This window comes from Heliangelus exortis, chromosome 13 (genome assembly GCF_036169615.1).
Source record: "Heliangelus exortis chromosome 13, bHelExo1.hap1, whole genome shotgun sequence".
In the NCBI taxonomy this organism is placed as follows: Eukaryota; Metazoa; Chordata; class Aves; order Apodiformes; family Trochilidae; genus Heliangelus; species Heliangelus exortis.
The window spans coordinates 11972409-11999434 of NC_092434.1; the positions used below are offsets into that span (position 1 = coordinate 11972409).

Sequence of the window (27026 nt, forward strand, 5' to 3'; positions counted from 1 at the left end):
TCTAAGCCACTAAAAGGAACACAATGTCTTCAAATCAGCAGAGTGAGCTGATTTCAAGCACAAGAGGTAAGGACAGTAGCACATTGTCCTGTGTGAGGCAGAGTGCTGCCTGTGGGGCACAGTGCTGTGCTGGCATGCCTGTATTTGATTTGGAAACTTTAGATAGATGCAGTCTATAAGCTGTGGTGTAGACACAATATACTTAAAGACCTCCACACTCACATTGCATCAAACCACAGTGGCAGTCCCTGCCTAAGAGAGACACTGTCCTCATTGCACACACAGCAACAGCAATTACTGGTAATGGACAATATTGGAAATACGAAAGCAAGTGCCATGCCTTGCATTTTGAATACCTAAACAATTTAATTTTTTTAAAAAATGCAAAGTATTCCACCGTTCTCAATGACTTCAACATTCACTTATTAGTTCAGCATCATTTACAGCAGGTATTTCAATCCATGTGGAGTTTTACGAGCTACAAATTATTTTTCTAGGTCTTGCTCATCTTCTTCCCTAGCCTTTGAGGTTAAACATCTCAAATGCAGCTGGAAATTCTCTTCCTTGATGAAGTTAATGAGTACATCATTACTCATCTGAATCTCATACACTGGGAAGGAATCCAACACAGCACCTAATTTAAGCCTATATAAAACTATACCTAATTTCTGCCCCATGTCAAACTTCTCATTGCCCCAGTCTATGCATTGTTCATTTTGTTCTTTCTTTTTTGCCATGCAACTAGTTGTGCAGATATGAACTCATTAAATCTGCAAGGCTCCTCCCATGGCCAGAATTACATTCCTTCTAACTACCAATTTATTTGCTCCTTTCCAGGGAGAAAATCCATTTATGTAACTTATCCTTACTGGTTACTTCAAAAGTACCTAACTTCTGTTTACATGTTTAGATGCGAGTTTAGAAAGCAGCCTTTACACAAAGTCTGAAAATACTTCAGAAACACTAAATAAGTAAATATCTTTTAAAAATAAAAAAAAAATAAAGCAAATATATATATATAAAATATATATATACAAAGAAGTTTTAAATCACATAAAATACATAATTATTTTCATTGTAACATTGTAGCTAAGTAAAAATTATGAACCAGGGGCAAAATATCTGCATTATATACCACAGCAGCCTGATTCGCTATTATAACAAGTTGATAGCCACATTTTAAAAAAAGGGGGTTTTGTCATGCTTGTAAACATAAATCAGTTTTGAAGGCATAACATGTACATAATATGTGTGCACACACACAGAGGTACACACAGCTATCTACAGTATGACCCAAATTATTCTGTTTGGGCAGGAGAAGCAGTAAGCAAGTGGGCAAGACACACATACTGTTTGTTTCCATAGCCCTCAAATCCTACAGCCTTGGCCCCCTTATATTTATTAACATATTCATTTAGTAACAGGATACGTATTTGCAACAAACAGATTTACAGGTTCTTTTTAGAAAAAAAAAATAAATCTCTTGCATGAGGTCAGTACTCCTCAAACATGTAACATTCATACAACATTCACATACAGTATTTTGGTGACCTGATTAAATGCCAGAGCTCGCTCACACACACACACACACACACACACACACACAAGATAAGGTAGATTCTTTTGTCAAAGATGCATTTGAGATTAATGGCAAGCTGGCAGACTGAATGGGTTTCACTGCACTGAGGCAATTACTGAACTAGGTAAAGCAAGTGATAAAGATTTATTTAGTACAAGGCTGATATTCAATTAATCTCTTAAAAACCCCATGTTAAGGTTGTTTAAAGTACTGTAGCTCTTCTCTAGAAAGGTCTGTTGAATCTATGACAGAAAAGGCAGACCTGCATAAATGCAGTGCAGGTCTCCACGGACTATGACATTTCTATACCTCCACAGGGAGGCAAGTATTTTAGATTAGTTTGGTTAGCACTGCAGATGCAGCATGCTGATTTACTAAACTCTGATTCAAGTTCCAAAAATAATTAGCTTATCAAAGATCCACTTTCCTTCCTCTCTTATATTAGTGTGCTAAATATGGCATTTTTGCAAGGAAATAATTCATTTCACCAGTATTCAGACACTAAGCACAGGCTTGTCAAAACTGAGTATTTTTAATAAGAGCTCATTCTCAGTGCTGGCTTCTTTTGAAACATGCTCATGTTACATGACTAACTAAACCGATGTCATCCAGCTCTATAACCCCTTCCATGATATTACAAAAAAAAGGAATTAGTAAGAATTTCTGAAGGTCAAGTTATTTTGTTGGGCCATTATCATCCGAGCAAGCATCACAGCAGACAATTAAACAGACACAATTTTTTTATGAATTGGGTTTGAGGTATTACTCAAGAAACCTGTTGAATAGAGAAAAGTTTAAAATACCATACTTCCATAGTAGATATTTGAGTTATTCATTTAGGAGGGCTTCTTTCCAAGTAAAAAAAAAAAAAAAGTTTTATTTTGGCATACAGAAAATAGGTTAGCTCCTTCAGTTTCTAAGCAAGAGTTGTTTCTCAACACATCAGTAAGAATAAATACTATTTCAAGAATCACAGCCATGGTTCCCAGATACTACTGCCATGCATATAAATAATCAGCAAGACACTCTCTGCCCCTCCTGATTTTTTATCTTCAGAAAGCATATTAAAATGATTTATTTCTAGCCTGCTACTCATAGTGAATGCAAGTCAACCTCTCCTTACCTTGCCAGTGACAGGGATATCAACTGAACCCCAGGTACCAGCTCCCCAGTGAACCGTGCCCGGGGCAAAATCAGATGCAATAATTCCAGCAACTAGAAATAAAAAGGAATGTTAACAGTAGAAGCTAATCCAGTACACACTGAAGTTACATCAACAATTTACAATATGTAGCAGATAAAAATAAAAATCACCAATTCTCTGTGCAAAAATGCATTTCACGAGATCACACAAAGGCACTGAAACACATTTTAATCAATTTCAATTAGAAGATTTAAGTCTATGTTAAAACTTTCTCAAACTATTAGAGTCATGCAGAAGCAGAATTATAAAAAAGAGGTTTGCACATAAAAACAGAGCAAGACAGCAGGTGTCATCATCATTTTAACAACAAAATAGCCATTTTTTGTTACTTTTTTGTGGGTTTTTTTGTTTGTTGTTGGTTTGGGGTTTTTTAAAGGTTTTATACTCGAAGTTTACTTAACCCAAGGTAGCTCAAAGTACCCACAAAGTAATGGGGTTGGCCCAATGTTTCTCCAACATTTTTTTCACCCACTCTCCCTCATCTCTTACCTGCTCTTCCTCTCTCTATGTGGCCTCTACAGTTTCGTATCTTCATTGAAATGCCTTCCAGAAATGTCTTTTATTCCAGCAACATGAGATGGTTCCATTGTGCTGACAGAGTTGCCTTTTCCAAAGGAGTGAAATTCCCCAGAGAATGCTATTTCCAGATCTGAATGCTTAATTTTATATTCCAGCCCAGCAAGGGCAAGGATTCAAAAATACTGGATCAGGTGATCAAACTACTGGAGTTCGTTATGTTGAAATATTACCTCATTTTCCAATGCTATTTCAATATTAACATCTAACAAAATATTTTTGAAGTTCAGTATTAACATTTCATAAGCTTAATATCCAGCTTATCAGTAATCCTACCCAAAGAAATCTGTGCCAGTTATTAAAAGAAACTGAAAATAAAGGATATTTTTATTACATTAAACGTCTGTTTTCTGAAAGAAAACCAAAAACAAACCAACAACCCACAAAACCCTCACCACAAAAAGTAAGCAAGCCCCATACAAACACCAGCTATGCTCCCTCTAGGAAAAAGACCCCAAAACATCCTATACTTTGCTAGACAAACAGCAGCAAATATTTAGCAACCAGATTCCTCCAATGCCAGTTTTTACTTGCTTTGTTTTCCTTGACTATGAGGTAAAGAAACTACTAAGAAAAAAAAAACAAAACAAAACCCAAATCACCAAACCGCAAACACTTTGCCTTACTTTAAGGAAAAAAAATTTTAGCATCACATACATCAGACCAGTGTTACAGTGAGAGTTAATTGCCAGGTTCAGTTTGCATTCAGCTTAGAGAATTTCTAATCATGACTTTTTTTCAAGTCTTCTATGATGATTGCAATATTTGAAAGGGATCTTTATTAGTTTCCAGGCCAATATGCAGAAATTAATTCATATGACTGAACAAGAATTATATAAAAGAATTATTAATGTCTCTAATGAGCAAAATACTTCCTCCTCTTTCAGGTTATTTCTTAAATGCTAAAAGTATAAATTATTTCAGTGGAAGGAGAATTACATCTTTCATGTCACCTATCTTCAGTTTCAAACTCTATCCCCAAAAAAACAGCATTATAAAAATAATTCCATGAATTAGCTTTATCAGATGCAGTTGTTACCAATTTACAAAATATCCCTGGTTCTCAGTAACACTTACAATTTTCAGTCATCACAGCCTTCTAACTAACAATATAAAAACAAATTTCCAAGGAAAAAACTACCGATCCATGTAACACAGCCTCTCTCCTGATTTTTCAATACAAATCACAGGGCCCCATTCTTACTTGAAATATCTCTGATATAATGATCGGGTATAAGTAAAATGACAAGGCCAACCAATAACCAAAATCTATTTTTGCAAGAAAAAAAAAAAATCCATACTTGATTTTTTTTTTCAATCAGCTCAACAACAAAATACCAAACCCCCAAACCAGTGTATTTTGTCCTTCAATGATGCCTTCATTATGAACAGATAGATGTGTCAATGCAATTATTTCTCATCACTGTGTTCTCACCTCATATGTATTTACCCCAACATCATGTCTCTGCTCTAATGAGTTTGTCCTTGCAAAGAAACATGTGAGGGCTCTCTTTGTGCACTTGGTTTCATAGGAAAGATCTTGAAAGAAGCTGCTGTGAAATGCACACAGCCTGTGTGGTTTAGCTCTTCTCAGGGTTGTAAGGTACAGATGTGAGACTGGGACAGTGGCAATCAGATGCAGACCTTGGGAAACACAGAATTCTCTGATCAATTCATGCCACTCAGCTGAGCAGAGCAGGCAGCACTTCTGCCACCCATGTTAAGGGTGTCCTGATGCAAGATGCAGACAAAGGGTGCCCAGGTAGGCTAACGTGGGCTGCACCAGAGATCCTGTAGGAAGAGGACTGTTTGAGCTTGGCTAACAAGGACAAGGGACTCTGCTCTGTACACATCTGCAGAAAGCACAGATCCACAGAATAAAAGCAGGATATTACCTTTTGTCTTGTTACTGGGCACCAGCAAAACAAACTTGGCTCTGACTTCTTTGCACCCTTCCTTCAGGTATTTGAGGGGACATTGATAAAATTCCCTGACCCTTCTCCAGGCTGAACAGCCCCAGCTCTCTCAGACTGTCCTCAGACAAGAGATGCTCCCGTGCTCTGATAATCTTCATGGCCCTTCATTGGACTCTCTCCATTTCTTTCTTTCCTACGTTACTACCAAAAACAGGAAGGGGAAGATTCATGATGCAAGGAAAGTTGCTACAAGAAATTAAACATCACCTTGTTACTCATAAAAGGTGAAATCACCCGTAAATTTATTCATATTCTTCAGGAGTGCTTGCCAAACCACAGCACCAGACGATCACATTTTCTGTGTGAACCAAATCATTTACAGAAAAGCTATTTTAAACACTCCTTATAAGAATTTCCAATATTTTCATGTCCCAATACCTCCCAAGTCAGGCTCCCTCAGTGCCCTTACTCAAATGATATCAGCCTCAGAATGAGAGAAAGATTTTAACAAATACATTTTAGAAATCTCAAAGTGATTAAAGTAGTTTTTCTATGCATAGTAATGAGGTGGTTTTCAGGTTTGCTCTTAAAGGGCTCAAAGCAAGTTTTAAGATGTGATCTCAGAGCTAAAAGTGACATGCTCACCAGAAAGGTGGTAGTGTCCCCTTTACATTATTATGCAGAAGCCTAATGTTTCTAACCTAGTGGGTTTTAAAATACCTGACTTTAAACTCATCATTTCCACTAAAATTGACCCTAGGCATTAGAGTCTGTAGTTAGGTACTGTAGTTGGAAATTCCACTTGAGGAAAGAGGAAAAATATTTACTAGCAGGTGGATTTTAAAGGTCAAAAAAAATAAAAATTAATCATTTAAAGGCAGAGCTGAAGCTTATGAATAATCTTAAATGATAATTACAGAGTTATCACGGACTAAAAGATCCAAAAGTATTTGACAACAGTTTTTCACTGGCTGTATAACAAACACCATTATCCTGCTACATCAGTATTAAGCATTTATGCTAGAGAGAGGTATCACTATGCAACTATATGTAAAATACACGTATTTCCAAGATTAAAAGGAATTGCAAAAATTACTGTTGCTAGAATTAGGTATACTTTCTTGGTAGAATTTTTGGTAGCTTTCATTAAAAAGAACTTCTAGAAAATGCTGAAAAACAAAAATAAGAAAAATCCAAAAGATCATTTAAAAAACCAGGACAACTACAGGCTTTTAGGTCTAGCTGTCAAGGTCAACTGATATCATTAGACTTACATGAACTCAATTCGAGTTACAGTAGGGAAATCATGTTAGGAAATATGGGTCAAGTCATCACACAGTAATAAAGCTGTTACCTCCAGATTCAGTTTTTAAAACATTCTTTAAAACCTATCATAGTTTAGTATTTCTAACATTAGAGTGATAATTGAAAAAACAAAAGTATGTCACTGTTTAGAAGGGTCACTTAAATATTTATTTAGGGGTTCCAAAGGAAAAAAACTAACAAAGCCAAACCAAACCAAACCTACCTCATTTCCCTCCCAACATGTAGATTGACAAAATCAATTTAAGTCCACAATCATTTTGTCCCTAAACATGTACAGGCAGAAAAAAAAAAAAAAAAACAACAAACAAAACACAAAAACATACATACATGAAAATGTTTTGTGTTTATGCATACTGAAATAACTAGGATAAATTTATTCTTCAATATCTCTGTGGGTACAGGTGTAGACCTGGACTGGTATGATAACTGCAGCAGAAATACAAGGACCAAATACCAAAAAGAATAAATCCCATGTAAATAGGAATTACAGCGCTGTATTCAGACAAGGTGGGGAAGTGACATAATCAAGTAGATTCAGTGCTAAATCTAGGGCATCGAGTACCATCACAAGCTCAGTATAAAAATTAGGTTGCAACATTCTCAAATGTATATTCTCATTTACAGTTTAGGGAGGCATTTTCAAAGCACTCTGTGTTGGTGTAACTACTCCCACTGAAGTCATGAAGACCTTAACAATTGATTTCTAAGGAAGCAGGGTTAGGCTGAGCACTTCTGAAATCCCATTGTAAATTACTTACACGGAGAGAATCTGAGTTTGCATGGCATCCTTTGGATTACAAGCCCTCCAAGGGCTTTAAGAAAAAAAATTAGTTAAAAGTGCTCAATATACACTCAGTAAAAGCTTGCAGAAACCCTTTGGACATTCAAACCTGCTTCACTATGAAGGAAAAAGTGCACAGATATACTGGCTCCTGTTTTTAATAAATGCTGCTCACATCAACAAACTGGTAGTTAAAGAGTATTGCATGACAGCTACCAGGGGCAGCCAGGACCTCAGCATCCCCACAGATCTTCATTCCCTCCTGCCTATTCCCAGCTCAAATAACTCCTTGGTCCCTTTTGAAAATTCATGCTTTGGCTCTGGCTTCTTTCTTACCCTCACACCCCTGCACGGGGTGGACAGAGCAGCACTGTCTGCAGAACCAGCCACACAACAGATCAGGGAACAGTCAAACAACCCTGAAAGAAATATAGGAAAAAAAATTGCTAGTGCACTACATTGGCTGGCCACTGTGTGTGTCTATCAGGGATGCAGCCACAGCTCTAAAGATCTCGGTATGCACAGAAAGCTTCTGAAATACTCTAAAATTAGATATCAGAAAGGCTGACAATATTTCAGTCAATCACAGCTATTACTTGAACTGGTATATTTTTTGGTATGATTTTTGTACTTTTAAAGACATTAAATGTAACATCTTTTCCAAGTTTAGCATGCTAGCAGACATACAATTGCTCCATATGTTACTCAAATTTAGGCCTTGAAATAATAGTTGGGTCTCTTTTTCAGAACATGAATACAGTGGAAGCCATTTAAATGAATAATGCATTTTTCTAATGGAACAGCAAAGTAATATAAGTGGGGCATGTTAATTCCCAGGCATGCGAAATTTATTGTCACTTAGGTGCCCACTGGGAATAATTTATGCATCCTCGATTAAGAAAATATTTTTCATTTGAATTTGCATATTTTACTCATTATGCTTAACCTTGACACAGTCCTTTTTGGAGGTGCCATGCCCTCAGGTGGGAGCTTACAAAATGTCCACTTACCAGTAAGAAATAAGGAAACAAAGACACATATGTTTTCTAAAGAATAAAATAATGCCTGTCCTGGACAGTATGCACCCTTGGCTTACAAGAGCCTTCAACTTTTTCTAATACAATTAAAACCAGGTTAGATTTCTTTCTTTCTTATTAAAAGGACACCTTTATTCAAGAGCTTGAAATCAAGCTAGTCGAAGAATAGCATTCCACCACAAGATGACAACTTAAAAAATAAATAAGTCACAAAATCACAAGGGTCAAATTGAGAGAAAAACATTCAATAAAAGTGGTCCCGTCATCACCTGCCATTACAACAAAATTCACACAGCAGTGTGAATAGAGAGCTATTTCTGGAAAAGCATTCAGACTTCACAGCTTTATTCTGACAGGTCCAGCAACTATGAAATTCTTAAATTTATAAAGCCAGATTTTTTTTTTTTTCTACTTAAATGACAGCCAAAGTCAATATTAAAACTCTAGTCACTAAAACATTTAGAAGCACATCTACTAATGAAAGCTTTTTAAAAAAGACAGAGCCATGTACACCTCAGAACTACACCTTGCCAGATTTCACAGTTCTTGGGGCCTCCATCTGGAAACAGAGGGAAGCAACATCTTTCAAAAAAAAAAAAAAAGTCCCCAAAACCACTATGTATGAAATACCCTTTCCCTACACATATCTGGGCTCTGTTCCTCTCTGAATCAATGCCCACAGGTCTCACTGCCGTGTGAAAGAGGTGGCCAGAGCCAGGAATGGCAAGGCAAATACAAAGCAAGACAAATATAAAGAGGCATATTACACCACACTAGCACATTGTTTCAAGGCTCAACTTACTCATTCTTACATAGTTTACATCCTATAAAATATAAAGGGATGTATAAAAAAAAATTAATCTCCAAGGAGCCAGAGACCCCTCGATCTGCTCTCCTCAAATATAAAGATTTCACAGCCTTTCCTGGTTTATGCTGGAGGTCCCAATACCAGCCAGAGACACTGTACTAGCACAATGCCTCTCACATTTGAATGAAAATATGGAAATAGTTCACAAAACAGCCAAAATGCAAGCGTAAAGAAGTATTTGCATGAGATTTCCTGTTCAGTTCAGGTAGGTCTAAAGACTAAGACCATGGACAATAAGACTTTTACTCGCTTTATTGCCAACACATAATTACCTGTCATCTAAGAACCAGAAAAAACAGGAGGTTGCAGAGAACAAATAACAAAATGGAAAACACAGACGATACTCACTGTCTACAGTTAAGGGCCTTAAATGCCCGAAGACCACTTCTAGGCAGACAGAGCAAAGGCCATGAGTATTGCACAATCACTGCTTATACCAAAGGTGAGAATGCTGATGCAAAAGGTTTTCAGGGAATCAAACACATCCGACTCCAAACACGCATGCATGGCCAGCACATTCACAGACATTCCTGAATAACCCCACATACTCTCACAGCTTTTCCAAACAAATTCTTATTTTAGTTACCAAAAGGGGGGGAAAAAAAAAGGAAAAAATAAAGGAAAGAGTTGCCATGGGACAGGAGATGAAAAGCAGACCACCTCAAAGGCTTCTGAAGCCTTAATTTTAAAGTTCTGTTTTATTTACAAACTTCCAAAAATAAAAGGCTGCAATTAAATATCTGCTGCATTCTCTTAGCAGTAAATTAATTGTTATCATTTTATAGGCCTTATAGAACAACTGTGCTAGACAGAAACTAGGCAGGTTCTGTAATTCCCATTATTTGCCAGACCCTCAGTCTTACAAAAAAAAAAAAAAAAAAATCCAACAGCTTAACAGTTTATTTCATAGGGAGGGCTGCAGATTTCAGAAATCCTTACAAGCAACACAGCTGAAATGTCATGTGGGTTTCCAGTGTGATTGAATTCAACTTGATTACCAGAAGGGGTTGGAATTATGTCAGTTAGGGGGTGAATGATAGAACACCAGCTAATTTACTGGCTGCAATCAGACCCATGCAGGTGGACTCCAGCAAACAGAAGCCCACCCTAGCTGCTACAGCTCTGTGAAGAGATGAACCTGCCACTCATCAGGTGAGACTACAGGAATGGGCACTGACTCTCGGAGAATGAAGTATGATATCCCCAATACCTTATGCAATACATTTAAATAAGAAAATCCACTTGTACTATCCTCAGTCTACTCTCACAGTTATGACTTGTGTGAACTGCAGCTAGTCTAAAACTTTCTCATAACTTCTTCAGAAGCGACATCTCCCTTTCCCAATTAAATTCATCCAGGAGTTCATGACCGTCATAGCGTTCCCACAGTGCAGGGTCAGCTGCCCAGATTCCATAAGGTTGTGTGGCACAGAGGAAGGATTCCTACCAAGTCTGTACCTAACTATGAGCCTCCACAGCCAATTTGGCTGGGTATATTAAGATCATGATGGCAAAGCCAGGCAGCTTCATTAGAGGAAAGCAGCTGCTTCTTTTGCAGGACACCTTTCAACTGAAATATATACAGTCCTTTGGGAACATTTCTGTATCACAGGTTCGCAGTTGCAGTTCAGGAATTAAAAAGCTCTATAGAGTTAACTGGCTATTTAGAACAGTGGAATCAGAGTAAGGTATTCTTCACTTTTTGTTTACAACAGTAGAGACAGTATAAATACCCCATTTCTGTGTGCATGGAAGTGCTTTATACATACATATTGCTGCAGTTCAAAGCTTGCTTTACTTTTCCATAGAAGTTTCAGCTCCCTGTAATACGTACCCACCCAGGATTTCTTTTTACATTTTAATAGTTACAAAAGAAGGATGAAATACACATTAGAAGAAAATAGCTCACACAGGATCAAATGCATCTCAGCTTTAACCTGACAGTTTCCCTGCAATGTAACTGGGTATGCTGCTGGCATGTCACAGGTGCACAATACTTGTGCTGGCAGAGAGGGAAAAATGACTAAAGGAGGGTGTAATAATCACTGTCCTTAAAATGGATATCCCAAAATACACAGCTGCCACACATTGAGTCATCCTTAAGAGTGCAGTGCAGAGTTTAAAACAAGCATTTTCTCAATGAAAATTCCCAGGCTACACAACTGCTACAGCAGTCTGAATATTTCTTCCCTCCTCCTCCAACATACCTTGCATGGTGTGTACCATGTGCTACAAAAATGTAATATTCCAAAGGAAAACAATTTTGTAATGCCTGTAAGATCACTAGAAACATCACCGGAAGAAAAAACATTGCTGAAGACATATTTTACATATTATTTCATATCAATAGCAAATCCAGGAATCAAGCCTAATCGTATTTGCAGACATAAGCACAGAACAGACTTTTTGCTGAATCACTGTGCCTGATTCTTAGAAGTGCCCTCTTAAAAAGGTATTCTACCTAGTATATGAAGCTTAACCTTATCTCTGAAGTTCCACAGTTCTCTGTATCATCCTTAGAGTATTAAACAGCTTAATTAGAATGAAAATAAAATGTATGACATTTTCCACTTTGCAGAGAGATTGAAGGATTTAAGGCACTTTATTTTGATATATATATATTAAAAAAATATGCAGATCTGAAATAATTACCTGTGTTTACTATTTTCAAAAGATATGTTGAAAACAAATAGAGCAGCAAGTCAGTTATGATGAGTCTTAGACAAATAAATCCATTCCCATACAATTTACCTGAACACAAGAAAAATAAATCTTATGTAAACTGAGCAATGGAAAGAAGATAAAAATAATAGAAGAAAAGTCATAAGATAGATGATGTTAGTATTTCTTTAGAAACTTATTTGTTCTTTTGCAGCCTTTCACCACTGTATCTCACCACGGAAACAGAGGCTAGAAGGTGTGCAAGTATTACTCAGTCTTTAAAAAAAGGAACAATCAAGCATTCAGCTTTAGGGGTTTTTTTTAGGGTTTTTTGTTTGTTTTTTCTTTTCTTTTTCTAAAGGTTAAATGCTTATAACAAAAACAGTAATGGAAAAGGTCTTGGGCACAGAGCCCTGCCTTCCTATGGGAGTTCTTGCCCATTTGCTAAATGGTCAACTGACACAGTCTCCTCCAACACCTCTATCAGAGGAGTAAGCAGTATCGGAATTCGCTAGAAAACAACTTGGTGCTTTTGAAACCTGTCTGAAGATAAAAAGTAAGGCCTTGGGTTTGCACTACAACTCATGTGAGTTTTTCCCTGTCTTGTGAGAAATGGTGAACTGCTGCATGTTGCAGGGCAGAAGACACCAGCATGAGCCAGCTGGGAACTCTCTCTTAATTAGATTAACCTCTTTTCCAAGACTCTCCATACCAAAAAGTCACCAGAAAAAAAAGCACTAGAAATCAGTGGATAAAAGGTATGGTTTCTAATTCAGTTAGATTGAAGACATGAGAGCCCTAATAAAAAACGGAAAGTGAAAAAACAAACAAAAAACAGCAAACCAAGAAATAATGCTGCATGACACCAGACTGTTCCTATCTAAGCCCTGTTGCTCTGTTGGTAAGTCAGTCATTAGCAATGAGATACCAGATCTTGCAAGGGCAGAGTCCAGCAGATGCTGAGCTCCTTGCCCTGGAGATGCTGCACGGCACATGAAGCACCCCTGCCTTCCCATCAGGGTTCCCCAACAGTGTTACCAAAACATCCTGCTTAGTGCCTTAACTTCAATATTGGTTTCACAAACCAATACTTTTGTTCACAAGAACACAAAGTCGGTTTAATCTTACAGAAGTCAGGTAGTTCCAGCGTGATTCCTTCAAAATATAAATAACTTAAACTGCCAACTCTCATTTGAGTGAATCCATTGATTTACAAAAAATGAAATCTGAATTAGTTTCAAGTATGTTATTTTCCTGAATTTTAATCTTCACTGAAATTTTTTTGTTGCCTCTGTTCTCTGTATATGTAGGGCACATTTATAAATTGGTTTACTCCAAGTCTACAACCACGTCTTCAAGAAACAGACTGAATGAAAGAAGAAACACTGACATTGGCCCATCCTCTTCCCCAGGGAAGTGGGTCTGAATCAAACAGCAGTGCAGGTCTGGTCCTGAGTCAGTAGTTCACCTCATTTAAAGAGTCAGTATTGCAAAAATTTTTAGGAGAAAGAAAAGATTTTTAATTGTTTAAGGAGTCATAAGCACCTTAACATTGATCCTGATAGCCTGCTTGGTGTTAAAACCAGTCTGGACTCAATCTTTGATACATGGTGCACCATTTTGGGGGTTTGGAATAAAGTTCCAGCGTTGCATATAGCATAATATTAAATCACACACAATGCAGTATAAGCAATCCTCCACTGGCCCAATCTACTAAAATGATTTATGCACAGAAAGTTTAACTGTACAGCAGGGAGATGGCTGCACATTTGCACCATCACAAAGAACCCTTGTCAAGCAAGTCACCAGTATAAATGCCATTTGGGCAGGTTTTAGACTGGCGTGAGATTTAGAGTTTCAAACTAAACCCACCTTCTTTCAATATGAAAAGTCAAACAGCATATTATATGGAAAGTATGTGGTTTCTTATACACAAACATATAAATACATTTTATGGCAGTCACACAACAGAAAAAAAAACAAACAAAAAAATCCAAAACGAACCACCAGCATTAAATAAAAGACTTGCCATAATGCAACCTGTTGTTACTCCTCAGAGCGAGTAAAATATGACTTCACCATGCTGAAGTGTCTCTCCTCCCCTTCAAACCAGCAAACCCTTTCTTCTGCAGCATTTGCTTTTCATTCTCATTTATATTATCTGTCTAGCTGTCTGTCCTTAGATTGTAATCTGCTTAGAACAGGCACTTTTCCTTCTTGACCATTCAATGAGCACTGCAGTTGGTGGAACCATGGACAAATATTAAATGAAATTCTCTGAAAAGAGACATCTGTAAGAGGGAATTCTATTGTGTAAAACAAACGATCCCATGGAAGACAGCTAAGGTACTTAACTGAACTAGTTTTTACTCAAAAGACTATTCAAAATATTGAAACACTCTGCACATTGTTTGCCTGCTTGAAGACAGAGACAGCGTATTTTTAGGGGCCTCATCCTGATAGCCTTTCAGAAGCATAAGCATTAGTTGATACTGTAATAGGAGATATGATTTGTGTAACTGTTTTGGGAAGTTTAATCTATGCCTTTAAAAATAAAGTCAACACCAGAAACAGGAGCTGGTTTGTGATTCCACTTTAAAAAGATGGTTATAGAGTCAGGGTTAGATTTTTAGCAAAACTGTATTTCATCTTGCACAGGGAACAGTGCATGAATGAAAAACAGAGGCTACAGGCTGGCAGTATCTCTAGAGCACTTGCTTTCTGCCCTGCTGTAAATTTAAGTAACCTTGCAGCATGCAGTAAGTCTGAAATTAGCACCTGTCCAAAAAGACTTTCTATATCATCTGTGTTGGTGCCTGCAAGTTTAGCTTTTGGGGATCTGCATCTAGGTTTTACAAAATTTGACAGGAAAATTATTTCTGCGAAGATTCACTAAAGTGACAAAACAACTCAATGATTAAAAACCTTATGAAGAAAATAAACTACATGAGTTTTATTCAGGTACAGCTGTGAAAAGGGTATGCACAATTTGCTGCAAAGCTCCGCTCAAGCCCCCTCCTTTTCAGTACCCTTTTGCCCTCAGCATCCACCTTCTCCCCTGTTGAAATCAAGAATGCAGAGTGGATATTGAAATTAACTAGTACAGTAAGTGAACTGCAGAATTAGTGCCAGTCTAGCAAATTAAACAAGGGAATAACCTAAATTTTTTTTCCATTTTTCCTTTTTTTATTTCCAACAAATTAGAGGGCTCCAGTAGATTTTATCAAATACTGAGCTCCCCACTCTCTTTCTCAAACTGTATAAATGCCTTGAACTCCCAAAAGAACATCACCATTCCTTAGCCCCATGTAGTTCTCTTTCATTTACCCACTTCCACAGCACCATTTTCAAAGACTTATTTTAGCCAAAGGGAACAAAAGTGGAAATCCTGAAAGGACTTCTGCAGATTTTTCCAGAATTTTTAATCTGCCCCCTCCACCAACTGTCCACAAGACCTCGACTCCCCCGCTGGGATATCCTTTATGGATGACTCCTGAGGCATTTTAAGATTAAAACAAAGGACAATTTTCACAAGACTTCCATCATGACGCCAGCCACGGTAGTTTAGCCACCCTTTCTAAACACAAAAGAGAAGCCTAGCTTCACCTTTGAAGTTGCAAGCTTTAGTCAAATTCCAGAAAACAAGACAGACATGACAATATATAGTATAAATTATATCTTGTAAACTACACAAAAACACTCAAATACTACACAATCTGATCGGATGCAGGCTCAAAACATAGGGATCAATTACCAGGTTGGAAGTGTTTTCTTTAAAAATTTGTAGTAAATTAAACAAATAAAACTTATCAATAGTCTCATGGAACAACACTGAGCACTTAGAAAAACAAGGGAAATATCTCTTTAACAGATAAGCTATTCAAAATGGGGCCCCAAGTGTTGCAGGAGGCTAAGTACAATAGAGCGCCTGCAGGCTGCTTCAGAACTGCACAGGCACTGAATGCAAAAAAGAGCCACGGTGCTTCCATGGTGGCATCAGTTCCAATTCAAGCACAATAATAGGGCAGAACACAGTATTCTTTGCTTGCATCACAAAAGGAAAAGACCAGCAATCTCAAATGTTGTTTACATGCCCTAAAACATGTTAAAAACCAAAACCCCACAACCTTGCTTTACACAGGGTTTCCCCATATAACTTACAAACCTCTATTTATATATGCAAATGATTAATTTTTGCAAATCTTCCTTTCTTGTAATATAACCCATAATTTCCAACCACTCCCATGGCACAATTTAACCTAAATACATCCATTCAGGTATGCTCCTGTCATCAATTATTTTGTGGAGTACTAAATTTTATCTGTATTAAGGAGACAATTTTGTACAAATGTATGTGTCATTAATTGCTGATACAAAAAAAAAAAGGGGCAGTTTCAGTGATCAGTTTCTTCTGGTGAGAACCAAAACCTTTGCCAACAGCTATTTCTAAACAGCTCTGGAACAAGACCATATACTGTGCCAGTAACTCTAGGGGTATCTTCCAAAGAGGCCATCACTGGTATTTGCTGTTTTGATGACACAATGACACAAATGACACAGCTACACAGTGTCTGGCATCCAGGAGTACTCTGCACATAGAAAACAGGAAGATTTAGAAAAATGACCAATGTATGTATTGAGCTAATCTTACACACTGTGGCTCTAGAATGGCAATATTCTTCAGGATCAGGAAACAGCTTGCTATGTCATATAAAAACCAGGTCTCACCAAAACGGCAAATAAAGATTAATAAATAATGGAAAGTTATTTACCAAGTCTAACCTATGCCATAGAGAAGCAAGAGAGGCATTTTTTTATTTGTGCAAAAACCTCACCTTTGTGAAAAAAAAGGAAAAGAAGATTTTCAAGAGGGAAGAAGGGAGATCACAGGAAACAGGAGTCCTGGAAAACAACTGATGAGACATAGCCTGATAGGAGCCTCTGATCATTAATGTGCAAAGAATCTATCTTGTTTTGCAAGACCCTTTAAGAAAAAGCCTATCAGTGACATGCTACCTGAGTGCAACAGATTAGCCCACGGCAAGATATCTTGATAGAGATACATGTGTGTTTTAAAGCTAGAAAAGAGCCTTTTAACTATTTACTCTGAGGTCTTGGATGAAGGACACTGACTTTCACTCAGTAACACCTCTGTGGGGCTCTCTAGATCTTAGATGCATTAGAACATGTTTCTATAACATCAAAGTGTTTAAATCAAGACTTCAAGTGACAGAGAACCTATTGGGGCAAGATGTTCCAATGGTTAATTACACTATGTTCATTACGGTACATAGGGCAAAACTACTCTGCTCAGGAGACACATTAAAGTCACTAGAGGACAACAACCTAATCTGCTAGCTCCAATTTACTCTGTGAAAGAAATTCAGGCTAAAAAGACAAGGCATACACACTCTTTCTTAAAGCAGGAGGTGGCAGAATATATTGCACAAGTAAGTTTAACCTCCTCTCATACCATCCTTCTCTGCTTAAAGTATGTAAGAATTCCTGTGTAACCCATTGTGAAGTCCCAAGTTTGAAAAGAGTGTGGACTTCATCATTTTAGACTAGATGAGGCAAGGAAGAAGACACAAAAAAAATAGTTTTCATCAGAAAATACTGAATAGCATGTAAAACAATAATCTAATAGCCTAATGCATCACAACTCCTTAGGAGCTGAAACACAGCAGCTTTTTAGTAACATGAGCTGTTTAGGACAAGAAGAGATTAATATTTTATCCCAACAGAATTTCATGGCAAATTTTGATAAGAATGTAATTTCCCAAGCTGACTAACAAGCCAGGCCTGTGAGGAGGTGTAACACCCCTTCTGTATGTGAAGCAGCCCCAAATCCACAGTTATCAACACACGTTAAAGAGTTTAGTTTCACATATCATCCAAAGTCAGCACTCCAGCTACACATTGGCTCCTAGCACTATTCTTGGCACTGTTTATAAGCAGAGCACCATTCAATTTTGTCTTCAGCATAATCTAAATGCTTTTCACAGGACATTTATCCTAAGGGACATCCCAAATGACTATGCTCATCTTCTAAAATCTGGCAAGATTACAGGTGATTAGCATGTAGAATATACTACAAAAAAAAAATTTCAATTGGCTGGGTAAAATATCTATTCAGACTTTTTCATCTTTAGTTCCTCCAACATTGTGTATGCAATATGCATTAACACAGTGAAATGTATCAGTTCAGCTGCACTGTGTTTAGAAGTCCCATGTTGAAATCTTGAGACAGAAAGATATATTATAGAAGATATTTTGATCTGGAAAAAAAAAAAAAGCTTCCTCAAAGAAAAATGAATATTTATACAGAACAAATGAAGTGATTTTCTCATGTCCATAATTTTGAAATAATGGTTTTACTTCTTCTAAGGCTTGTTTTTAATGGAAATCCACTTTTCTGTCACAGATACACATAGGTTAATTAGAAATACCCTATGAAAAGTAAATTTTTCTTTCTCTGTAATCATGATATGCATCCTTCTAGAATAGAAACTCAAGAAGTTTTACTATTATGATTACATATAAATATTTGACCTGAGTATTGCAATGTGTATACTGAAGCCTTTTTCCACATGAAAAACATCTAATGGGATGTAGGTTTATGCATTAAGTTATAGAGCACATACTCTTAAATTACTTCGACAGTAATTCAGAAATTGTTTCTGAAAAGCTGGTAGTGCACATTCTAGGATATTCACTGTGATATAAAAAAATCACTGCAGTAACATGATGCAAAGCACTGTACTGGCATCAAATAACTTCAGTGGATCAATATTGTTCAAATAATTTTTAAGAGGGAAACCTCATAAGGATCATGTAGCTGCCATCTTCAGCCTGCACATCTGTCAGATAGCCCTCAGCTCTTTGCATCAGTTCCTTATCCTTTTCTCACTATTAATGTTTCCAGATCATTAATCACCTCTTGATGTTCTCCTGATATTACCATTCCAGGGCCCCAGGTGATTCCACAGCTCCCTGCAAACCCCCATAATCCCAAACAAACCAGGCTCCAGCTGCTCCATTACAACATGGATCCACTGGCCGAGCAGAGGCAACCATAAGAAAGAGCACATGGGTTTCAACACACTCCTCAACCTAATAAGGATTCTGTCACAGCAGGATGAACAAGCATGATGGTTTTCTCAAAACATGATGTGAGCTGCCTCTCATTATGAGAAGGGACTGGCATCTTACAGCACAGAGTGTGAGTGAACAGATAAGAAGAAATGCAGTCTGGGATAGCAAGCAAAAGGCTCATCACACGTGAGACTGCTCCTTGTGAGGCAGTAACTTGCTGTGTGCTCACAGCTGATCTGGAGGAATTTGCAATGCCCTGTGAACTGCCAAAGCACTGATGCTGAACTGCAATCCACTGACTAACGATGTGTAGAGCATGGATATGCAAGCTTTACATTGGGGTAGCTTCACTGATACATTTTTACCAGTCCTACTATCTATCACACTGAGCTGTAGTTCACATTCCAGAAAAAAAAACAAGAAACAAACCACCCCATGTGAACAAGCCACATAAAGGATGCTATTCAGTAAGCATCAAAGCATACCAAACAGAGTCATTATGTGCTGGTTTTGAAAGAATATGTTCTCTAAAACTACTCAGTTTTGCACAGAGGTCTAAAATTAAACATGCTAATTTCTTGGCTCAGAAAGCAGGTTGACAGAAAACTGTTGACCTCCTAACACAGGCTTGCATATATCTGGAATTTCTCATGCATGCATTTAAGACAGAAAAGCAAAGTCATCTTGTATTCCAGATTCATCAAAGATATCTAGGTATCCAGCTAATATATCCCAGGAAATGCTCAACATTTTCCAATACCTTTTGTCCCAATGGTCTGAATATGTGCAGCAAATCCAGTACACCTGAAGCATAAAGCATGATTCATATCTGAAGTCTTAACGACATTGGTTTAATTCTAAGATGCAGTAACTAGGCCATTCTTGATCATTGGAGGAATGATCTTGCTCAGCAACTTTTTCAAAGATGAAATGTATAGAAAATACATTTCTTCCAAAGGCTATATACAAAAATCAAGTTATGCTCAGACGTCTGTATTTCATATAGTTAATATTATTTAGGTTAATTTCTTTGCAAATTGGGGTGTTTGCCGTCCATATCAGATTATTACATGGAAATATAATGAATAATACAATGAATAAAGTTATTGAAGATACCTCAAAACTAATGGAAAGATACTACTGGACAAGTAAGAGAAGTCAAGGAAGACAAGTACATGAGAATTGCTTGTCCAGAGTGTGAAGCAAACCAAGGCATCAGGAAGCTCAAGTAAGAAATGTGCCACCACTGCATGGACAGACTGTACCTTGTGTCAGACATGCAAATAATGTCAGCATAGACAGTTAAAATCTCTTCTGACTGACTAATAAACCCGGATTTTAAGAAGCCTGTCCTAATGTTGCAGAAAGCATCCACTGGATCCACTGGTCCCAGAGAAGTGACACTGCAAATTCCTCTGTGAGTAGTGCAAGAACCTCAGTAAGAAATAGGAATGGTAAAGACAGAATTAAAATTCAGAGTTGGGTGAGTTCCAGGGTATCAAATTAAAAAGGAAATTCCTTTGTGGTAGAAATATGAAAGTTGGATGCAAACTTGTCTTGTGCATTAGAGATGAACAAAACCTTCCCATCCAATAACGATACAACCTGTAATACTTCCTGTCAATCCTAGACACAATGTATTCCTGGATATCTCAAAAATCACAGTAAGTGCCATGGCAATAGGTAATTTTGCAAGTTGCTGGGCATCTTATAAGAACAGAATATCTGTATTAAATAAATGCTATGCATTTTTTAAAAAGCATTTTCCCCTCTCTTTGTTGTTTTCTTTTCTTGTTTTGGGTTTTTTTTCCCCCACCAGGAAGCACTTATTACTTATCCTGTTCTCCTCCTCCCCTATATCCAACAACCCAATGAAAGGGAAGCTGTAGTGCTGATCTAGAATTTCGAGGTCCTGTGTGAACTACAATTTTTTAAAAATCTGATTTCAGATTTGTGTTTATCTAACAAAAAAAAAAAAAGTATATATTTCTTTAACAAGTGCAAGCTAGTAACCCACTTTCCATATAATATATGGCAGAGTTACCAATTTAATGAACAGAAAGGACCGCTCAAAACCCCCACAAACCCCAGATTTGGGAAGGTATCACAATTTACTAACTTAGAGTATAAAATACTAAAATTATTTTTATTACCCTCTTAACAAAATAGAGACGCCACATAATTTTCAGTTAGATTTCTATATTGAACAAGAAGCTAAAGCAAAGAGAATGCATAATTTTAACATGCTTACTGAGACCTGTATAATTTTCAAACTAAAAAACCAAAAGGTTACAAAACAGACATCTCTACAGGAAAAATAAAAACAAAACAAAAAAATAATTCCCCATGGCTCAGATCCAGCCAGACACAAATTCAAAGAATCAAAAAACATGCATTTGAATTGCTTCTTTACAAGTGGCCAGTAAGGCATTCTGTGAAAATTACTGGTTTTCAAATTATATTTAAGTCTTACTTCGAGAGAAAAAACTCTTTCAAAGAATAATAGAGTTTTTTATTCTATCTTCAATGGTCAGATTTCCATAATATGAACTGCTTGATAGTCACTTTCCCTTTAAATTATTTTTTAACCATACAGGCAGTCACATCTGATTTCTGATTCTCCTTACCTTACTTTTCCTTTCAATTACTTCAGTTCTTAATACGAACAATAAGAGTGCTCATTGCATGTCCTCTGTGGGACTCCTGGAACTTAGATACTCAATAGACAGGTGCATAGATAAAGATTCAAAGTCTTTGTTCCACTGTCCAGACAGAATATGTTTAATCTTTTTTCTATCTTTTCTATGCCATTTAAACTTTAACCTAGTAGTAACTTTTACTGCCTTGATTCACAATTCAAAGGTATAAAGATGAAAAGTCCTTGCCTTGGAACGTAGCTTGAAAACTTCATTCTTAGTCTGTATTTCTTTTGAACTTCTTCTTGTGGTTTTTGTCTTTATTTTTCCAGGGTGCCAACTTTACAGTATAGGACTTTCCAAACCTAACAGCAGGGCTACTTGGAAGGAAGAAAAGTAGAGCAAATTTGCCCAGAATCAGCTCACCTTAATGGAAAATATTTAAATTACTGACCAGAGTTGATTAGAGGGTAGTCAGTCCATTTGTTCCCCTATAATTTTAAATATACCTCTAGTGACAGACTCTTTAATACAACTGTAAACATACACATTAGCCCATCAAGCATGGCATAAAGACCCAATATAAAACTAATAGAAGAACCACACTCTGTGCAGCACAAAACACACCACAATGTATCGTACAGAAATAATAATTTACATTAACATGTATGATCTATGAGTAATACACCTGGGTACCTAAAAGAAGAAACCTTTTACAATAACTGAGATAGATGTCAAAAGCATGTTTGTTTCAGAGCAGATAATTATACCAATTTCTGGAAAATTCAGATACCTTCCAGGAGAGTGAAAGGTGGTGCTGCCGTATGTCACAGTGATTCAGTCATGATTCAGTGATCATGCTGATTCAATAATGCACCAAGCTGCCAAGAGAGGTGCCAGAGGCACGGCCACACATGCTGACCTGGCACCCTACTCCAAGGGGAATAGCCACCAACAGAAGGGCAACACTCCAACCAGCTCAGTTTGCCAGAGGTCACCTCCAAGAGCCCATCTTGCTGTTACAGACTTTGTATTGAAGCTATCTCAAGAAATGAAATCTGAGTCTTAAAACGTTCTGCCTTTCACCTCTCTCTTGGTTTAGGGAGGAAAATGAGGACATTTGGAAATTGTGTATAATGCCCATCATCTGAACTATTATTCAAAACTGTCAGCTGGAGGAGCTCACTTTTGTAGCTCTTTTACAACCTTCTAACAGGACTGTCATTCAGCTATGACAAGCAGCATTGTTTGCCCACTCCTAAGGAAAAAAAAACAAAAAACAGCAAGGCCAGGAGGATGCTCTGCACCTCTGCCAGCATCACTCCCTGGAGTCCAATTACCATATCCTGCAGTCAGGCTGGGTGAAGAGCAGTCTGCCCTTCTGGGCATGGGGTTTGCTCAGGTGACCATGTAAAAATAAAACTAGCTTTATATAGCCATAGCCAAGTGGTTGTGTCTTCCTTGGAATAAGGCAACCTCCAGAGATGGTGATCCAGGTTGGGTGCAGAATTTCCAGGGCCCTACAACACTTTCAGAGATTAAGCTGGATTTTCAGCCATACAACACAAACAGCATTCACATATTTACTTATTATGCAAGGATTTTAATCAGCACAAAGTAAAAAGTTAGTTCTGTCTATGAAGCACCTGTTAATGACTATATTTTCATATCAGGAAATTATGTTCTATTCTCTCTCTTTAAGGAGCTATTGTTCTACCTAAAAATGGTATATTGTGAAGCCTAAGCCCAAGCATTGCTTAGCATCTTATTAAAACTACTGTTGTGAAAATAAAAGCCAAAAACCATTAAGTCATATCAAAAGACTCATTGCTTATAGATGTTTGCACATCATTCAAACTACTTCAGAGTTACTACAGCACTGTTCTTCACTGAAGTTATCTTAACTAATTAACAGGAGATAAAATGAATGCCAGCTTCAACAAGGTGAAAGCCATCAGGAATGCAGGATTACAGCATGCAGACTGTCAGGTAGCAATGTGATTACCAACATAAATCCTGAAGCTGTAAAAAGCATTTAAAGTAATTATGTAAAGAATATGCCTTCACACTCTATCATTTAAAAGCCGTTTAACTCATAATTTAAATTTACTAACAGATGTAGACTCTTTTCAAACACAGAACTGATGTCCATCACTGCATTCTCCATGCCTTTATAGAAGTTTCAATTTTAATTTATAGAGCCATACAGACTTCCAAAGTGCTTCATTCACCATTCAGTCTAGATTTAAAACCAGGCAATAAAAAATTTAAAGGGCCATACATATATTGTACTTACCAACTTCTGTCATTAAAAAAAGCTATTGGTAAAGCCATCTTTCTTCTGTTAAGTATGAGGGACTTGGACAAGCACCACACAGAACAAACAGTAGGACTGGAGAAATGAGAGGAACTATTCTCGCTAGCTCAAAAAACTATTTCCCACTTAAAGTTAGATGAATATCTGACAAACATGGAAGTTTATACAAGAGTATTGAATGAATTCTGGAAAAAGTCCACAGAGACATTTTCAGTGCTCTAGGACGTCTATAAAGAAGGTCTGACAAGTTTTAAGCTCTATTTAATCAATACCTGAAATTATTTAGGTATATTAAGCCTATTCTTCTCTGGTTTTTCTGCTTGATTTACAGGTGATATACTTTCAAATTTAAGAATTTAACAAAAACCTCTTTCTCAATTATTACCTAAAGATATGCTTCTATATTTTCTGCACAAATATGACTCAAAGAAGGCCACAAACATCAGATTTTATGTCACTTATTCCCTTCGGCATACTCAGTCTTTGGGGTTTTTTTTATGTTCATTCTTCTACCAATATTTTTAATTTCACAGTTTTCACACTCTGGTCCAGACACCCCCAAATGTTTATGAAAAATAAATCTTACAGAAATTCTTTACTTCATAGAGAAATAAACGTATTTTCAACCCAATGGGACTAATTTGAAAATCAACTTTTTTAAAAGTTGATTACAGAGGGAAAAAAAAAAAGGAAAACCCCATGATGTTGGTTTTCATGCTATTTAAGATTCACTCTCTTCCTCATTTTCTTGGAAGCAGAGAAAAATCTGCATGTTTTCTCTGTGTTTCAAGACACTCAAGTAACACAGTCACTTAAGGTCATTCTGAAGACTGTAGAAATTTTAAACTGTATAAATCTAAGTAGTAATTTGAATAAAGTTGTCAATATAAAAGAAAAGCTAATCCTAAAAGTATAAGTATTAATTTGTATTTAGAGCCAGACCTGTCTATTTGTAGGTTTTGTGGGTTTTTTTGGTTTTGGTTTGTTTGTTTTGTTTGTTTTTTTTTAATGAATGTGATTTTATTTGGTAGTCTTGAGACAGTCAGAAATCACTGTATTGGAATCAAAGAGTATAGTGTGTTCTAACAAGAAGTTAATATATTTCATTGAAAGTGTTCAACAAATTTAAAAAAAAAAAAAAAAAAAGCTTCCTTTACCCTTACAAAGTTAAGGGAAAAGTCCTAATCAATACATTTCCCCTCATATTCATCCAAATACCAGATATTAATTATACCTCAGGCACAAGCATGACTGCTTTGAATACAGAGCGAGTCTAAAGTGGCAGCCAATAGATTGATTATTTAGTAAAGCAGGATACAGATACATGCACCCTACAGTTTATACAACTGTCACCAACTGTATTGATTCTGCAGATGGCTTCCAACAGGTTAGTGTGCATCCTGGCTTTATCCATGACTTTCTGCAGGTTTTGTTGCTGCAGGCAATAAAGTCAAAAAACATCCCAGCTGGACCAAGCAAAGCAGCTCTGTCCTGTACTTCTAATTCAGAAACAGATACTTAGCCTTTTACAATCTGTCCTCAAAGGTACAGCAGAATCATAGTTGCCTTGTAAGTTTATAGCTATTACTGTGTTTTCTTTGCACCATGTTAGCACACAGGGCAAAAGCCTTGCTCAGGGCTTAATCCATTGAACACCAACACACACAGAAAAAAAAGAGATTGCTTTCCTGTTAAAAGCATCAAGCAGACAGCCAGGCAGTCACCAACCAGTTTCTCAATTTCTCCACAAACACTTTCACAAAACCCACATGATATAAAATGAATGAAAACCACATCTTAACCTCAAGCTGATTTGCAGTCCCTACATGTGTCGGAATTTCTGTGGGTAGTTATGACAGCACTTCCAAGAAAATCAGACATTTACAAGTGTGCTGAAACTATGTTGAGAAGAAGAGGGAAGAGAAAAAAAAAGATGTCAATACAGAGGATAGCAAAGTTATCTGAAAGAGACTGCAGATTTAGTACTGTTAACCTGGTTAAACTGAGCAAGAATTGTACATGGAGACATTTTAATCTCCTCAGAAGGGATCACTGACCTGAAAAATTAAAAAATTGCAGCACTTGAAATGGTACCTTCTGGTGTCCTCTTTTCGCATACATCAATGTATAAATGAAAACCAGGTAAAATTCTGGTGACTTTAAGATATTAACTAGACACAATACATCACAATCCATAAAATGCAGACTGCAGGAAGGGTAAAAAAAAGATGAACATTGTCTTTATGTCTCCCCTAAGCATCTACTACTGTGCACTAACAACTGGGACAGGACCCTTGGTCTGAAGCTGTAACTCAAGATATATATATATATATATATATGTACTATATACACACACAAACACGTACATTCCCATGACCTTAGTGAGTGTGGAAAGCAGGTGAAAGGAACAGTTCTCTGCTCTGTGCTATGGTGGGCTATATCCTGAGTAACAGCTCCTGTAAATACATCAAAAGGAAAGGAAAGGAAAAAGTCAAAGGCAAAGGACATCCTTGCCTTGGGCAGCTTCTGATGGGTGGCATTCAAATAAAGCATATGGAAAATTGTAGAACAGTTGTGCAGAGGTTATAAACTGATGCCTGAAATTAAATTTCCCCACTACTACAAAATGATAGTCCCAAAGAACCCTATTGACTGCCTTCTCTGAACCTAATGGTAGGAGGTAGCAACTTTTATTCTCTTGGCTAACGTGATCAATGTGTTTAATGTTTCTTAAAGTTTATGAATTGTAGCTGCTCTTGGAGCAAAGCCAGACTGGTCAATGGGGGTGAGCTGGAAGGGCCAGAGACAGTCAGTTTGCTAAGATTTTCACATGTATTTCACACACTAATTTAATTAATTATATTGCTCATCAAGGCTTTTGGATTAAAGAACTGGTTATCTGAAATAAGACAAAAATACCTAATCTGGGCAGCTCCTGAAAGGTTTCCAATGGTGTTCACCATCTCAGTTTCCAGCTTATTTTTCACAAGAAATATGTGAGCATCCATTAACAGGATTTAGGTGTCCTTT

At 37.0% G+C, this 27026-nt stretch overlaps 1 long non-coding RNA gene across 1 annotated transcript in view; it reads right to left on the minus strand.

Moving 5' to 3' along the window:
• Nucleotides 1–4359: 4359 nt before the first annotated feature.
• LOC139801963 (uncharacterized) overlaps nt 4360–27026 on the minus strand; it is a 33414-nt gene continuing 10747 nt past the window's right edge. The window contains exons 2-3 of the long non-coding RNA XR_011728430.1: nt 5255–5476; nt 4360–5003 (exon numbers count right to left, since the gene is read on the minus strand). This is a non-coding gene — a long non-coding RNA (uncharacterized lncRNA). The remainder of the gene's footprint in view (nt 5004–5254; nt 5477–27026) is intronic.